We start from the raw sequence: 18,881 nt of genomic DNA on the forward strand, positions 1-18,881 counted from the left end.
TTTGCTTGGTTTATAAGTAAAGATCTATAAACTGAACTTTAAAGCTTAAGGAAAAATATAATTTTGAATCTGTAACTATAGTAAATTTATTATTAACTTTTAAAGTTCAAATGTCTGAAAAGTCTTTTCTGTGCTTAAAACAACCCTTAAGTACACTGAGAAATTCACACTCAACACCTCCATCACAAGCCTTAACTCCTTCTGCAGTTTCCCTTATGACATGATTTATACACATCTCAGAATTTCTGCTACCTCTTCTGGGCAGTTATTTATCACTGTGCCTATGGGCTCTAATTGCAAAAATTCAAATTGATACCTATCTATTTGACATCCAAGAGGTACTTAGTAATTTAAAAGCAAGTAGTAATTTAAAACCAAGATATCCGGGTACAATAATATAAATTCTAAAATTGAGATAAGATGCAAAATTGCTAAAATTTTGAGAAAACAGCCCAAATTAATCCACTATTTTAGAGCTTCTCTGTGCCACAGAAATTTAGTCACACAAGTTGGGACTTTTGACCAATCAGTACAATATATTGCCTTCTATAGGTATATCCTGCCTCCAATTTCTGGAAGTTTAAATTCAGGGACCATTAGCAGAAACACCCCATCTAACATATTCTGACAAGAGGATACAGCAATAAAATAAAAACTAAATATATGTGATATCTCCAGACAGTTTCAAGATCCTTTTTTCCAGTCGGAAAACACTTTTTAGCATAGGAAAATAGTGTTATTAGCTTTGAGTTAGTTTATAGGAGCTGCAGTTTTAAAAGGATGAAATAAATATATCATGCTTTAATGGGTATCAATATCTTCTGTGACTGTAGAAGAGCATGGTAATCATAAAATCTTTTTTTTCCCAAAAAACAAAATTAATGTAAATGGAAGATGTCTCCAGTGGCAAGGTAAAAGGACAGAGGGGTAGCTCAATTAGCAACAAAGAAAAAGTCTTTACATCATTTCATGCCTGAATGTGGCTTTCCTTACTGATATGCAGGGCTTCTTAGACACTTAAGTCATAACTGTATATGATAAAAATTCAAGAATTAAAAAAGGAATAGGGAGAAACTTCTGCATTTTGCCACCTTCAGAGTAACCAGTATCAGACTTGTCCTCCAGCCATCAGCTACAACAAATGACAAATAAAGAAGGTAATTATTTTCAGACACGGGACCCCAGGCAGCACATGACTGAGATCCTGGAGAGAAGGGAAGCCCACATAGTGAGCAGCACATTTACCCTGGTTCTTTGCCGAGATAAACCTTTCAAACCACAGGAGCCGAGGAGTGGCGCCCAAGCAGGGCACAGCAGTCTTCGTGAACAGAAGCGGCAGGGACTGAAGTTCAGGGCTGCTGAAGGTCTGGAATGTGCGGGGCACCACAAAGACAAGTTCCTAGAAGTCTGCGTGGGAGTTCCCAGCAGATCCTTGGCTGAGGGCACGGGTGCACAGATCAGGACAAAACTCTGGAAGGCCCCACGGAGAGAGGATGCTGCGGGATTGAGTGCTGAGTGGAGGCACCGGGAACAGCTCAGTGCTGGAAGGCTCTGGAAGTCCTGCCCAGCCCGGGGGGGGGGGAGACCTCACCAGGCCCTCCGAGCACCTCCTGAGAGGGCAGGAAGGCCATGTGGTAATAGGAAGTATTATGCCCTCATGCGTGGAGTCATCTCTAGAGCAGAGGTTGGAAAAAATGTTTCACAAGCCCAAAAAGTAAATATTTCAGGCTTGTAGGTCATATCATCTGTTTCCCAACCTCTCAATACTGTCAGCATAGCCTGAAAACAGCCACAGACAACCTGCAAATAGTGAGTATGGTTGTGTTCCTATACAGTTTTGTTTATAGACACAAAGGTGACCTGAGTATTAGAAATGGCAGATAAGGATATAAAATTAGTCATTATAAATATGTTTAAAGACTTAACACTTAACAGAAAAGATAAACACAGTAAACAGGTAGGAAATCTCGGCAAAGAAACGAAATTATAAAAAATAACCAAGTGGAAATTTTGTAACTGAAAATTACATCCCCCAAAATAAAATACTCCTGAGACAGACTGAATAGCAGGCCAGAGACTGCACAAGAAAAAGTCAGTGAGCTTGAAGACAAATCAAAATAAATCATCCAGTGAACTCATCTACAAAACAGAAACAGACTCGCAGACATAGTAAACAATCTTATGGTTACCAGGGGAAAGGGGGTGGGAAGGGATAAATATGGGAGTTTGAGATTTGCCAATGTTAACCACTATATATAAAAAGAGATAAACAAATTTCTTCTGTATAACACAGGGAACTATATTCAACATCTTATAATAACCTTTAATGAAAAAGAATATGAAAACAAATATATAAATGTATATGCATGACTGGGACATTGTGCTTGTACACCAGAAATTGACACATTGTAACTTCAAAAAAACCCAAAACAAACAACAAAACAAATCATCCAATTTGAAGAACAAAAGGAAAAATGTTAATGAATAGACTTGGTGACCTACAGGGCAATATCAAAGATCCAAACATGTGTAATGTGAGTATCAGATTGAAAGGAGAAAAAGAACAGAGAAAGAAAAAAATGTTTGAAGGAAAAATGAAGGAAATCTTTCCAAATTCGGATCTTTTAACAAGTCAATTTATAGATCCAAGAAGCTCAGTGAAGCCCATGCAGGATAAACACTAAGAAAAATACAACAAGATGTATCATCATCAAAATACAGCAAAATCCAAAAATGATGAGAGAAGTCTTAACAGAAGCCAGAGAAAAAGATGCATTATATACAGAGGAGCTATAATACAAATTCAAAATGACTTCTCAGCCAAAACAATGGTGACAGGAAGTCAGAAGATGAAGAGTTCAAGAGCTGCAAGAAAAAAGGGGAAACAAACAAACAAAAAACCCACCACTATCAACACAGGGAAATATACACAAAATGTTATGATAAATCACAGAGAAAAAAATGTGACAATGAGTGTGTATATGTCCATGAATGACTGAAAAATTGTGCTGAACACTGGAATTTGACACAACACTGTAAAATGATTATAAATCAATAAAAAATGTTAAAAAAACCCACCACTATCAACACAAATTCCTAAACCCAGCAAAATTACCAAATAAAGACATATTCTGATAAATGAAATCTGAAAGAATTTGTGGTCAACAGACCTACACTATAAGAAATGCTAAAGCAACTCTTCAGGCCAAAAGAAAAGTGAAACCAAATGAAATTTCAGATTTACAGGAAGGAATGAAAAGCATAGAAATTAGGAAATATGTGGATATGTTAAAAAGGCTATTTTTTCCTCTAAGTTTCCTTAAAGCCAAAGTAGTTAACGTTGTAGTGTACAGAGTTTATAAAGTTCATAGGAGTAAAATATATGACGACATTAGGATAAAGATGGAGTAAAAAATATTACACTGTTGTGAATTTCTTCCAGTTTCCAAGTGCCACAATGTTAATTTAACATGAACTATGATTTTTTTAAAAGATAGAAGAAAAATGTAAAAGAATGCTAAAATATTCAATTCAACAAGAAGAAAGTGGGAAAGTGAAACTGGGTAATTAGTAGTCAAATTCATTTCATCTGCCTTCACTACTCAAGGTCATTTTAAGACTTGCATGTCCTCCAAGCAAAGTGTAGCCTAAACTATAATTTGTTTGCCTAAGTTGTTTTCTGGGAACTTGGAGTCAGCTGTGTCTAGTTTGAGCTGAGCTGGTTAAGAAACTGGATAGGACCACTGACCCTCCAGTTGGGCATGTGTGAGTGTCTGCTTGGTGACCTTTTGACACCACAGGGCTGAAAACGCCACCCTCAGACAGTGCGAAGCACTTCCATTTTTGAACGTGCACCAGCCTGTAGTTAAGCGTACTTGTGCAGAAGGACCATTCCTGCACCTTTTCCAATAACCTTTCTCCGTGTTCCCCACGCATCCTACACCTCAACTGCCCTGCTTCTTTATTCTTTATTCCATAAATCCCCTGAGCCCCTGCCTTCAGGGAGGCAGATCTGAGACTTGTTCTCCCATCTCCTCACGTGGCTGCCTTGTGAATAAACCCTTTCTGCTGCAAATCGCAATGTCTCAGCATTTTGGCTTGCTGTGCGTTGGGTAAAACGAACCTGGTTTGGTAACAAAAGGGGTAAAACAGAGGAACAAAAACCACATGTGACAAACAGAAAACAAAACAAATTGGCAGCCTTTAATCCAACCATATCAACAACTATGCAAAATGTCAACGGACCATGCACATACCCCATTAAAGGGCAGACTGAATTTAAAAAGCAAGACTGAATGATAATACTGTTTATGAAGGATGCAATTTGAATATAAAGACACAAACACATTGAAGGGAAAAGATGCATCATGCAAACAGTAAGTGTAAGAAAGCTGGTGTGGTCATATCAAAATCAGTCAAAGCAGACTTCAAAACAAAGAGGCATTTCATAATGATAAAGGAATCAATCCATCAGGAAGACATAATCCTAAATATGTATGCCTCTAATATTACAGCTTCAAAATATATGACGTGGAAACTGACAAAACCAAAGGGAGACAGAGACAATTACACAATAATAACTGGAAACTTTAATCCCTTTTTGTCCAATTGACAGACAAAGAGAAAAAAAAAAAACCAGTCTGACCGACATCCATCAAATAACTATTGTATCTGGTCTTCTCTTTGAGGCACCTAATGTCACTCAATATACACAGAATGAACTGGAAGATTTAAAATAATTCAGCATATTTTTTCCAATACAAATTTTTTATCAAATGCTGTTTTCTTATCACAATCTTATTTTCACAAAATTCTTGGAGGTGTTGATTTAGCTCACTCAATATATGCAGAGTGTTATGGACTGAACTGTGTTCCCCTCAAAATCTGTATGCTGAAGCCCAAATCCTCAGTGAGTCAGATGTGATTAAGTGAAAATGAGGCTGTTAGGCTGGGCCCCAATCCAACCTGACTGGTGTCCTTATAAGAGGAAATCTGGGCACCAAAGAGTCACCAGTGATGTGCACGCACAGAGAGAAGACCACGTGAAGAGACAGTGAGAAGGTGGCCGTCTGCAACCCAAGGAGAGAGGCCTCAGAAGGAACTAAACCTAGTGACACCTTGATCTTGGACTTCCAGCCTCCAGAACTGTAAGAAATTAATTTCTGCTGTTTAGGCCATCGAGTCTGGTTCTCTGTCACGGCAGCCCTGGTAAACTAAGACAGAGAGCCGGTGGTTGTCACACCAAATCACCAAATCAGACATTTTGTCAGAAAAAAAAAAATTTGACTTCGTTTACTAATTCAATTCAAAATGATTGAATTAATAAATTGACAGTTGATAAATTGAGTCACAATACGCTTACGCCACTCAACCATTTAGATACGTTTCTTGCTTCGGGATTTTTCGGACTAATTTCGGGGGGTAAGCTTTGCTTCTTGGCTTGTTCCCCAAAATTCTTTTAAGACTGAGTTTGTATCAGCTGATCAGGAAGAAAGGCTCCGCCCATCCCTGGCAGGGAACTGCTGAGCCCTGTCAGTGCACTTGTGGGATCTGGCGTCATGATGTCCCTCCTGCAGAACATCACGTTGCCTGCTGTGACTGTATGTGCATGTGTGTGGCTTCAAACCTATTTTGGTTGTTAGAATCACTTCCTTCTTGAAGTAAAAGAAATAAATTCCCTGTTGACTGTGCTACTAGTAAACATTTTTCTTCCTCTTGGTTCCTGCCCTCCTGTCAACAGTTGCTAGGAGTTGAGACAAGCCTATTTCCTCATTCAATGTTGTGCGAATTGCCACGAACTGTCCAAAGTGATACAGACATTCATAGTTGGGACCAGAACTAGAATCTAGGTTTTCCTGACGACACAGAAGACACTATTTCAACTGTGTTTCTTGCCTATGGTTATTGGTCACTGGTTGGTAGTAATCCAATTTTCCAAAGTTTTAAGATTAAAAGATTATTTTCTTTAAATTATTTTTAAAGTCTAATAGTTAAAAAAAAGCTAACCAAAATAATAACACTGACTATCACACTTTTATAAATGTCAGAACAGAGAGGAAAATGCATATTTATTGAGCATCTAGTATTTGATAGACTTGTACATAGCTTATCTTATTTAAACCTCATTACACTGAGTGTATTTATTATTAGGTAAATACTTTTCTCTACACTTGACAGAGCAGGAGACTGAGGATGAAAGAAGTCAAGTAATTAAAGTCTTTTTATTCATGCTGTATGCTGGCTCCCATCGCTCAGTGGTCAAAGACAGCCCCGTGGAGCACCACCCTCCTGTGCTTCGTTGAACCTCTGCCACAATGTCTCAGTGAGTCTTTGGAGACCTCCCACACAGCAAGAGCAGAAAGGTAACCACCAGCCAGAGATACACAGTACAGCTGCGTCCAGGTCCCATATTATACCTACACATCTGGTTGCTGATGCCAGACAGGGCACAAGAGCTGTCCCGTGTATCCATCAACCACCAACACATAACCATACAGTCCATACATCCTAATTCCAGGGCTCATACAGCTGTCAAATTGCACCACCATCTTCTATGGGCCTGTCGACTGCCACGTGGCACCCAGTAAGTGTTTTAAATGTCTGAAAATAAGAAGAAATCTTTAAAATAGCCCCAAAACTCATCATTTTTCTCAGTCCAAAATATTAGAGATTTACCTTTTTGAGGGAAAAAACCCTGAAAATAAATAGGCACTTTCTAGAGTTAAAAAAAAACAAACCTGTAAGCAACGAGGAGTCACCGATCATACCTCAATGAAGTGATTTTTAAAGAAAGATCTCTACCAATTGTTTAATTCCGCAGTAGAACTGACAGGCAGGCTTAAGAAATGTTACATTATGAGACTATATTTTTAACTTTCTGAGCTCATCCTAATCCTGTGGTGACAGTAGGTTAAATTAAATTTTTAAAGTGTTAAGAGATTAAGAAATACTATTGTATCAGTGGCTTTTATGGCCTAACAGCACCCCCAAATAGGGTGACTTAAAACAACAAACATTTGTTTTCCACAATTCTGTGGGTTGGAAGGAATTCAACACGAACTCTCCAATGGGTAGCTCCAGTCTGGGTCTGCTCAGCTGGTGAGCGCTGGCTCACTCACACACCCACAGTGCGCTGGAGTCGTACGGTCTAGGACAGCCTCGGTCCCATCTCTGGCGGTTGGCAGATGTCAGCTGGAGTGACACGGACATGACCACGTGCCCCTCTTCGTCCAGCAGCCTCGCTCAAGCTCATCCACATGGTTGGATCGGGGCTCCGAGTGCAGCAAGACGGCAAGCACAAGTACACAAGCATTTTTCAAGTCTCTGCTTACAGCACATCTGTTAAATGTCCTGTGGGCCAAGCACAAATATACGTGGCCAAGTCCAGATTTCCTGGGCGGAGAAACAGAATTAACTTCTGGACAGGAAGACCATAAATTCATATTGCAGAAGGGCATGCACACAGGGATGAAACAATTTGCAGCTATTTTTGCAACCTATCACAACTATTTTTTGAGTAATCTACAAAATACTCTGGGAATTTCCTCCTAATTCATTTAAAGGAATCGTTAAGTATAATGAGTCATATATACATATGCCATCTAGTCAAAAGAGAAGTATTTTGCTCCTTCTTTTCTTTAGAGGTGGTGCTAAAGCCAGTGAAGGAAGGGTTTTCTGGGGGTTTGAGCTCCTAAAAGGCCAGGTCCCTGTCTGCCTCTTTCTGTATCCCCAACGGTATGGCAACTTCATTTGAATGAATGAGTGTGTTTATTTCCTAAATCTACTGACATTAAAACAGCAAGACAAAAAAAAAATAATGACTGCGGACTCTCACAGAGCTTCAATGTCATGACTTTCTAAGAATAAAAAGGGAAAAAATCACATAACATCAGAATATACAGTAATATACTCAGGCATACTTTTCAGTTTAATTGTATTGGTTTCTAGATCCTGGACTCTGTCTCCCATGTTACTTATAAACATAGCAGAAAAAGAACTGAAGGAAAAAAAAAAACAAACAAGCCAGTGCATTTTCTTTCAAGGTTCTACATATTAAAAAGACATTTACTCACAAGGCACATTCATTATATGCTGGTACTTGCCAGCCTGTCACCGAGAGAGTGAAAGGAAATGGACTTGGGGAAGGCAGAGAACTGAGTGTCACAGAACGCAGTCCACGTAGGGTTAGTCAGCCCCCTGCCCTGGCCAGACTCTCTTGATGACAATTCTTTTGTGTCACCTGTGGGGCACCCAGTGACACCACGCTTGGAATGACCCTTATTCATCATGGATGCGTCTTTGGTATCAGCTGGTCAATATAATCTCCCAAGAGGGAGGAGACAAGGGGGTGAATAAAATCACCTAACTTTGCTGAAATATTCATTCCTATCGTGTTCTATCACAAGAAATAATTCCTAAAGAAAAAGTGGACCCTCTCCAAAGAGAAAGAAAACATACTCTCCCCTCATGTGCGGGATGAGGTGTGTTCAGGGATTTGTCAAGGAGCCATAAACTCACTCTTCTCTGGTCATTATCATAACGGGTCTTAGCAGAAACCAGTGAACTGGGGAAACTCAAGCCCTCAGGGAGTGGCTTTTAGCAATGGGCTGTGCTCTGCCTCTCTGTCATAGTCTCTTGTTTTGATTCTCTATGGTGTGGAGGGAACTTGGGAGGGAAGAGAAGGGGAATTCTCAGTGACCTTACAAAGGAGTTGAGTCAGACCTCGGGGAAGTTTAGTTCATTGTGTTCAGATGTATCTCTCCATCCTTTCTGTATCACACTCCTTCCGGTTCCTGCATCCCCAGATTTCCTTTCGATGCTAAGAAAAAACAACCCCTTCCTTAACCTTCTGGTTTCCTTGACCTCCTTCCCACAGCCACCCGGGTCACATGGGTTCTTTTCCTCTAATTCTGCTCAGCTTCTCCCAGCCCAGTAGAGAGCATCCAGTAGCAGCCCCCTGAGAAGCACAGCCTCCCAGCTGCCACTCACAACTACTAGACAATTTCTAATGACTCCTTCCCTCCCCTCTCTGTGTGGACTGAAGACAGCAGAAGAAGAAACAGCAACCACAGCATCCCCACTTTACAGGTGAGGAAACTGAGGCTCAGACAAGCTAAGTAAATTGCCCCAAATCACAAGCCTACTAAGTCAAATCATTCCTACCCTGAGTTTTGTAATCTTTCACCCTTTTCACTGTCTCACTGTATCTCCTATCTTTCTGTACATCCAGTTTCTGAACATTGGGCCAGAATATGCCTGTCTCTGTCAAAGAAGAATTATCAGCTGTGGCTTAGACATACCCTTCATGTTAATCTCATTTCCCAGAAATGCCAGCCAAACTGCACCCAGATCTTGTGAATGCATGAAAAGTGTGAGGAAAAAAACACTATGTGCCAGTGACACACAGATACTAAAAAATAGTCCAAGTGTGTTCATGAATAAATATGTCAACATCTCTTCTCCAACATCCCTAGACTTGCTCCCAATGGGAACTACAACTCTGGGGAAGACTGAATTTCAGGATCACTATGCATCATTGTTCTGTGCCTAATGAAAAAATGGAAAGACATTTCCCTTTCCACGCATCTTTTACTTGAGGAGTGAAATACACAGAAGGGATTAGCCTGGGTCTCTGCCTCCCGATCTCATATTCCCTCTGCCCCCCGATCTCATATTCCCTCTGCCCATCAAAATGTTAAAGGGACTTAGCCATAAAAAAGAATAAAATAATGCCATCTGCAACAACATGGATGGACCTAGAGATCGTTATTCTAAGTGAAGTAAGCTAGAAAGAGAAAGAAAAATATCATATGATACCACCATATGTGGAATCTAAAAAAAAAGAAGGAAAAAAAAGAAACAAGAGGACACTAATGAACTCATCTACAAAACAGAAACAGACTCACAGACATGGTAAACAATTTTATGGTTTCTGGGGTAAAGGGAGTGGGAAGGGATAAATTTGGGAATTTGAGATTTGTCAATGTTAGCCACAATATATAAAAACAGATTTTAAAAAACAAATTTCTTCTGTATAGCACAGGGAACTATATTCAACATCTTGTAATAACCTTTAGTGAAAAAGACTATGAAAATGAAAATATGTATATATATGTATGACTGGGGCATTGTGCTGTACACCAGAAACCAACACATTGTAACTAACTATATACTTCCATAAAAAAATGTCAAAGGCTACAAATATTTGTAAGATTCTTGACACTTGTTGCAGAATCACATTGTCAATCATGCTTTGATAGGAAGCCGATTCTTCACATTAAGCACATAACCTATTCTGAAGGTATCTGAAACTTTTTCACAGTAAAAGGTGAATACATGAGAAAAGATAACTAACAGTGTTACCCATGCCTCACCTGAGAATTAAAATGTTAAGGGTAAAACTAGAGGAATCTAGGAGAGGCAATTTAGGGAGCCTCTGGGCATGTCTTATTCATCTCAGGCCTCTGTGTAGAAAGCCCCCAAAAGAGTCCCTTTTTATAAATGCAGCTGACTACCTTCAGAAACAAACCAAGTTTCAGGTAAGGCAAGGAGACAGAGGGGGAAAATGGCAGGACGGCTGAAAGCATAGAAGAGATGACTAATAACCATTTAGGGAAGAGTTCTAGAGGAAGCAACAGGAAGATGAGAGGGATGAGAAAGAGGGCAGAAGAGGCAGGAACAGCTGGATCGGAGGGGAGAAATCATGGGGAATTAGTAAGAGTGGCGAGAAGATAAATACTCAGTGACTTACATTTTGGTGGCAACCAAGACCAATGGGCATACCAACTTACACAAAAATATCCTGATAAATACCTTAATGCTGAAGGCTCAAATGGAAGTGAAATAGCGCTATGAGCTCATCTGGGTGATGGGTGGAGAATGAGAACATGGTAGTGGTCCTCAGCTCTAACTGCCCCCTTAGCATCTCCTGAAGAGCTTTAACAGTATACACATATCCAGGCCCCCTCCCAACCATTAAACTAGAATCACTGGGAACAGACTTGAACACTGGTAGTTTTTGGCAACGGTATTCTTGTTAAGATCCCTAGAGCTAAGAACCATTAACATATGGCAGTGGTTCTTTTCTTTTTAATGTATTTTTATTGAAGTTTACAGTGTTATGTTAATTTCTGGTGCAGAGCACAATACTTCAGTCATACAGGAACGTACATATATTCATTTTCATATTCTCTTTCACCATAAGTTACTACAAGATATTAAATATAGTTCCCTGTGCTCTACAGTAGAAACTTGTTGTTTATCTATTTTTTATATATTAGTTAGTATCTGCAAATCTCAAACTCCCAGTTTATCCCTTCCCACCCTATTCCCCCTCTGGTAACCATAAGTTTGTTTTCCATGTCTGTGAGTCTGTTTCTGTTATGCAAATAAGTTTGTTCGTCCTTTTTATTTTAGGTTCTACACATAAGTGATATCATATGGTATCTGTCTTTCTAGCAGTGGTTCTTAAAGTTGGTCCTGGACTTCCAGCATCACCACAGCCTGGGAACTTGTTAGAAATGCAAATTCTCAGGCATCACCCCAGACGAACTAAATCAGAAATCTGGGGTGGGGCCCAGCAATTCACATTTCCACAAGCTCTCTGGGTGATGGTGAGGCATGCTGAAGTTTGAGAACCACTGTATTTGGGATGTGGTTGGAGTGGGGTTCACCTGCAACACAGAGGCAGCTATAGCTAAGCAATAAGTAACCCTTCATGGTGAGCAGAAGTTATGTTCCCAGCAGTATTTTATGAGACTTCTCCCTGCCCCAATCTTTTTACATGTAATTTTTGGCAGTTTGATAGGCAAAAAAAAAAAAAAAAATTGTTTGTCTTACTTAAGAGTGAACATTTTTCATATGTTTATGGTTAACATAAATCTTGAGTGCTGCATTTCAAATTGATTTCTGTGCTTTTCGTCTAAAATAAAAATAGAGAGTAGCTAGTCACTGTTGAGTGGAGGGGCAAACATACTGAACAGTTGCAAGGGGGGGGTAACAAAAGCTCCAACTAGCCTGCTTCATGGAGGATCAAGACAGGGTTCCAGTGACCAGCTTTCAGCCCAAGAATGTGAACATGCACAACATTTGTTCATCGTCTCTAGTTTTATAAAAAGAGAAATGGAACCACTCTCCAAAAAAGTTAAGGGAAAGAAAAGTAAGAGGAAATTCCTCAAATTTAATAAGTTTAAATGCTGGCAGTATGTGGAGTAAAACACACACAGAAATGTGGTATAAATTTCCTGAAAATGTTAGCTGCTAAATGGAAGGGAGTCATGTTTCTGTATTTTCTTAAATAGAATTTTGCATATTCAGGGTGGTCCGTGAGCTTTAAATAATAACAATTTGCTCTCCAATCTGGCCTCATTTAACTTCCTTTTTTCATTTTAACATCTTGAATTTCTCCCAGTGTTTAGTTTGTAATTCACTCAAAAAAAAAGAAAAACTAAGAACCAACATATTTAGGGGAGAAAAAATAAAATAAAACAACAGCTTTGGGCTCAACTAACAAGTTGAGTAAAAAGTATCTTCTCACTTCAAGACACAAACTATTAATTCAGATCTTTGTCACTGCTTACCTAGACCAGTAACTGCTTCCTTCCTCTTTTTATTGCACTCTGCTGCGAGATTCATCTTCCTACAGTGAAACTCAAAAACTCTCGGTAACCTACATGCCCCACTGCTCCCCCATGAAGCCCAGAAGGTGTCAACCGGAGACCGGCCGACGGGAATCAGCCATGGGGAGACTACAGCAGAGAGAGGAACGTATTAATTTTAAAAACTGAGAAGTCACTGGAGAGACTGAATGCCATCATCAACTTTGGGCAGAGAGGCATGCAGACACAGAGTAATGGGTGAGACAGTGCTGCCAGTTTCTGCTCTGCCTCTCCCCGATTTCTTTTGGACCACTGCCCACCCTATCACCACTGGGAGTCATTGGTCAGCAGCGGGAGCCCACATATGGGTGGGGGGAGGTTGACCAGCTGCCCCCATGGACTCACTCCTCCCATCCTCCTCCTGACCCCGGTGAAAGAACTATCTTCTCCCTTTAAAACTTTAGAGGCGAACGCTTCCCAGAGGAATGCCTAGTTGGGGACGAGGGGTCAGGAGCAACAGATGGATGGTTGACTGCAGTCCTGGTGTCCAGGATGCTCTCCCTGGGGCTTATCTTCTCACCTCTTCTTCAAATCACAGGGAAGCCATAAACTAGGGCATGAGCCTCGGTGTCTTCTCCTGGTACCTGATAACTCTAAGGGAACATCAGCTCACAGGCTACAAGACCTGAGGTTGGAACCACCACAGAAGGGAAACCACAAACAGCAAAGGGGATCATATCAAGCAGAAATACTGGAACACACAGATTAAGAATTTAAAATATACACAAGCAATGTCGTCAAAAAGATATTGGTAATATGAAGCAGGGGAATAGTCAAAAAGAGAGCCAAATGGAAAGATTAAGTATTAAAAAAAAACACTTAAAGAAAGAATAGTAAATGGGAAAAATAAATTGCAAAACTGGAAGAATGGACTGAGGAAATCTCCCAGAAGGCAGGAAAAAAAGGATAAAGAGATAAATACAGAAATTAAGAGGGAGGGTCTAGCTCAAGTGGTAGAGCATATGCTTAGCAGGTACAAGGTCCTGGGTTCGTTCAATTCCCAGTACCTTCTCTAAAAAATAAATAAACCTAATTACCTGCCCCTACCCACAAAAAATAAAAATTAAACAAAAAGAACTCAGATATAGTATTGGGAAATTTAAGCATATCAAAGAGAAATAGAAAACTCTGAGAGCTTCCAGAGAAAAAGAACATCTCTTATAAAGTTACAAGAATCAGATTTCTTAACAGCAACACTGGATCCAAATATCTGGGGATTTTCCAGATATCATTCTGTTACTGATTTCTATTTGAACTCCATTGTGGTCTGAAAACACACCTTATATGATCTGAATCCTTTTAAATGTATTGAGACTTGTGGCTCAGAATATGGTCTGTCTTGAGCAGACAGTTTACCAAAGAAGATATACAGATGGCAAATAAGCACATGAAAAGACGTTCAACACGATGATTAGGAAAATGCAAAACAAAAACATAATACAATGCCTCCACACACCAACCATATACAAGGGTCGCCAAGGGTACAGAAAAACTGGAACTCTCATATGCTGCTGGCTGGAATGTGATATGGTTCAACAATTCTGAAAAGTAGTTTGGCAGTTTTTCAAAAAGTTAAATGTACAGCTACCATCTGACCCAGCCATTCCACTCCAATGTCTTATCCAAGGAAAAGGAAAGTGGATGTCCATACAAAGACTTGTACCTGAGCGTTCACAGCAAATTCACTGGTAATAGCCCAAACTGGAAACAATCCAAATGTCCATTAAGAAGTGAATGGATACACCAATTGCAGTGCATTTATATAATAAAATACTACCCAGCAATACAAAGATGAACTACTGATACACACAATAGCACAAATGAGCTTCAAAATCATTGTGCTAATAAACAAGACAAACAGAAAAGAGTTCATAATGTTTGACTGATTGACATTGAATTCTAGAAAATGCAACTAATCTATAGCAATGAAAAGCAGAGAAGTGGCTGCCTGGGGATGGAGAAGGGCAGGGAGGGGTGGAGGAGGATTACAAAACACCAGGAAAAAACTTTCATGGAAGGTGAATATGTTCAGTACCGTGATTATGGTTGTGATTTCACAAGTGTACACATGGAATAAAACTTACCAAATGAACCCTTTAAATATGTGCTGTTTATTGTACCTCAATTATACCTCAATCAGATTGTTAAAATGAAAAAAAAAATTACCAGAAAATACTGCCGGAAAAAGATACACGAAATACAGGCTCCACAATTTTTTTTAATTAAAAAAATGAGCAAGGAAAAGAGAGAAAATAAAAAATAAGAAAAAACACAAGTGTAATGATCTAGAACTAAAACTCTAGATAATATGCACACAGTGGTGGAGTGGACAAGCCAAAGGGATACGAAATGATGTAATCAGCTGGAATCCAGCCAGGAGGCAGAAACACACAGCTATTGTGAACAGAGAGCATTTCACATAATTAAGGAATTGCTGTCCAAGTTCTAAAGAACTGGAAAATCACAAAGAGAAACATTACCACCACACTAAGCCTTCTTTTCCCCAAGAGTGGAAATTTGTTCCAGTAGTAACAGTTGAGTCTGGCTTGTAGTGTTCCCAACATCCACCTCCCCGCCTCCACCCAAGCCTCAGCATGACCTTCAGAGGGCAAGCCCCCTCCTCAGAGCTCTCAGGCTAGCTCTGCAGGGCTCCGTCTCTGAATTGACAGATTTCAATAATTTCAATCTCCTCTAATATTCTACAGAAATAGTGGGGAAATACGAACACCACTTGTTCAAGAAACACTTAGGGAATTCTCATGAAATTTTTAAAGCAAGATAATAGCGTTAATATTATGCCCCCCCCGAAAAAAGTCCTTATCCTTGAAAGAGTCATGCTGAAATATTTACAGATGAAATAATATAATGCCTGTGATTTTTTTCAAAATAATCTGATGGGAGAAACTGTCAAAGAAGGTGGGGCTGTAGCTAAAACAAGAACTGATCATTACTGCAAACGGATGATGCATAGGAGTTCATGATAATATTCTTTTTTATGTTTGAACTTTTCCACAATAAAGGGTATTTTTAAAAACATGCATACAATAGTATTCAGATAGTAAAAATATAGGCAAAAAACTATGAGCATCAAGTGCATTAGAAAGGTTGCCATTGGTGGGAGTGGGGATGGAAATCAGAAGTGAGAATAAAAGAAAACAGAATGGATGAATGAATGAATGAATGAAGATGAAACAGAAGAGTCTAGCACAGACCAATGGCCAAACTGTGCTATAAACTAAGGGGTAAAACTGATTCAAATTTCAGCACAATAGCGGGAAAAACAAAACCAAGTTCCAAGTCTTTTTTCTTTTCTTCTTTAAAAAAAATTCTTTTTTGTTTTTTTGGGGATAGGTAATTAGGTTTATTTTTTCAATTTATCATTTTTCTTTTTAGTGGAGGTACTGGGGATTGAACCCAGGACCTCCTGCATGCTAAGCACACACTCTACCACTGAGCTACACCCTCCCCCTGCAAAATGAAGTCCCAAGTCTTTAGATTGGCATTTTAGGTCTTCTAGATTTGGATGTGACCTATCTTTTAAAACTTATTTTTTATCATTCACCTTCAAAATCTAACATTCCATCAAAATGAAATATTCACTGTTGACAATGAGCAGCCTGTTCTCTCTCTAACACCACGGTGTAGTTCCTAACAGTCCTACACCCCAAAACTCTGCATCCGTGTCCCAATCTCCACACAACAACTCTTCACTTATCCTTCAAAGTCTAGCCCAGATATTGCCTCCCACTGATGCTTCCCCAGTGCCCTTATCTTCCAGTGGAGAGAAACCTACATACAAAACAAAACAAAAACAAAAAAAATACCATTTTTATCAGAATTTCGCTTAAATATTTATCCTTTTCTAATTCACACTACATTTTTTTTATTATTATTATTTACCTTCTGTTCTAAAGATCAAGCTCCTTGCAGTGCAATATCCTAAGAAAGGCCCCAGCTGTGCTCATCTCTGCAGCCCGTGCTTCGCACTGTGTCTCAAATGCTGCAGGTGTCTCCTAAATGATCAATGAGGAAAGAAGAGAGAAAAAGTGGGAGGAAAGGAAAGGCTGGAATGAGTAAAATGAACTGAATTTTTCAATTCACTGGTTCTTTCAAGCGAGAAAACTGATACCAAAAAACCCCAAACTCCCTTTAAACCATAAAAATGATTTCGTAACAGAAGATGTCATCACTTTTATAACTTATTTCTCAACTATCTGGAGCTTCCTTTTTTTTTTTAAGTACATACAATGCATAAATCAAATGGCATAAAAGAAAGAAAAATGAAAGGTAAAAGCTGGAAAACACGTTGAGAAGCCTTTTTCTTAGGACACTGGCTCGCTCTACGCCTCCACCAAAAGTAGCAACATGGCAGGGGGCGTTTCAACCCAGTGCACTTGGAGGAGAGGGGTGCCTCCCACTCATTACTCTACTTCCCTCACCTGACAGGCTCAGCACGCGGCAGAGACAGCCAGGGGGACAAAGAAAACCCAAGAGCCTTTTTATGGGAGGTGGCGCAGACAATTCTGAGTTCTAATCCTGTGTGTGGTTCTCTTAGGTCTGTGACCTTGGGCAAGTCATTCAAGCTCCGGTTTTCTCTGTTGCCTTTACTAACTTTAAAATGGGGTGACCACTAGTATGGTCCCCACTGTTATTGCTGACTACCTTTTCTCAATTTTCTTTTAAATGCCTTGATGCCTTTGGCGGGGAGAGGAAGCCGCTGCAGAACTTTCCTGTTAAGAGCTGGCACCGCCTGGACATTCTGCGCAGACCCGTCTCAGGAAGGAAGGCGGGCCAAAAGGAGGGCTGAGGGGCCCAGGCCGGCAATAAGTAAGGAGGTGCAGCAGAAGCCTCCCCCGGAGGCTTGGAGAACACCTGGCTTTGAGCGAAGCAGCTTCCAGAACAAAGCGAGCAAGCGCAGTTCCGCGTCCCGGACGTCTCGCCGCTGCACGCTGATGCCATTCAGGCTCCGATGACTGAACCCCTCCCAGAGGAGCATCCGGGACCCTGCCGTCTGCTTGGACTAGGAAGTCTCGCGAGATCGTCCCGGAGGCCGCTGGACGTGAAGTAGGCGTGGCCCAGACAGAGAGCATGTGGGTCCCGCGTGGTGACCCGAGAGGAGCAGCTTGAAATCCAGGTGTAAGGCACCCCCTCCCAGGAGTCCCAGGAGTACCTAGTAGGTGAGATCTGCAGAAAAGCGGGGTCAGGGGCACGGGTTGAGGTCACACAATCACATTCTGGGGAGAAGAACCAGGGTAAGTTGGATATTAGAAATAACTGATATTTCGTTTTATACTCCAGGTGGATGAAATCAAGGCTTGCTGCTGACATCAGTATGTACATCATGCCGTGTTCTGCCAATTCTAAGCTGCCGTTACATTTGACCCTTGAATAAGGAAGGGGTTAGGGGTGCTGACCCTCCTTATAGTTGAAAATCCGTGTAAACTTGCGGTGGCCCTCCATAACCCAGGAATCAACCAGCGAAGGCTTTTGTGTTACTGCAGTGTTTACTGTTCAAAAAAATTCGCATAAATGGATCCGGCAGTTAAACCTCTTGTTGTCCAAGGGTCAAATGTAGTTGTAAGCTGCACCATCAATTTAAATAAGAAGGTTTTGGGGGGGAAGATAATTATTTTACTCTACCCATAACGTTAATCATAAATAATGATCGTAAAACAAATCCTGAATTCAGATAACATACACTGTAACAAAGAACAATCAGAACTGAGGAAATATATTTCTACTATTTTAAGAAACTTTGCTGTTATTCAGCAAATAAAAAAAATTAATGCTGCAGTTAATACTTTAATAACTGTGAAGTTCCTTACACACATTACTTTTACACTGTGAGATACATGTGTACAGTTTTACATAAAGGTTTTGCTCAGAGATAAGGATTGAATACAGAAGCTATTGATCACTATTTCTTCCCTCTATTTAAGATAACTAATTTTAATGTAAACTAAGGAGTAACAGTCAATAGAAAATAAGGTGATAATTTATATTCAAAAGGTAAGGGGAAGGTACGTATTTTATTTTTTTAGAAAAGCTTTCTAAGTGTTTTATTTGGCCACTAAGTGTTGCTAAAATTTTATCAATTTATTCTCGATGAAAATGTAGATGTATCCTAAACCAAATATTTAAGTAAAATTTTACTGGAAACAAAACACTATATGGTTACATAAATAAGACTTAAAAATGAGGTGTTGCCCACATACTGTAGAATAT

The 18,881-nt window shown here is 39.9% G+C and overlaps 1 long non-coding RNA gene across 1 annotated transcript; it reads right to left on the bottom strand.

Moving 5' to 3' along the window:
- Window positions 1-6,043: 6,043 nt before the first annotated feature.
- LOC140687575 (uncharacterized) lies at window positions 6,044-17,621 on the bottom strand. Its single transcript, XR_012061960.1, has 3 exons — window positions 17,319-17,621; window positions 16,557-16,669; window positions 6,044-7,350 (listed from the first exon to the last, which is right to left on the bottom strand). It is a non-coding gene; the product is annotated as an uncharacterized lncRNA (long non-coding RNA).
- Window positions 17,622-18,881: the final 1,260 nt, after the last annotated feature.

The sequence above is a fragment of the Vicugna pacos genome, chromosome 20 (assembly GCF_048564905.1).
Source record: "Vicugna pacos chromosome 20, VicPac4, whole genome shotgun sequence".
NCBI classification, from domain to species: Eukaryota; Metazoa; Chordata; class Mammalia; order Artiodactyla; family Camelidae; genus Vicugna; species Vicugna pacos.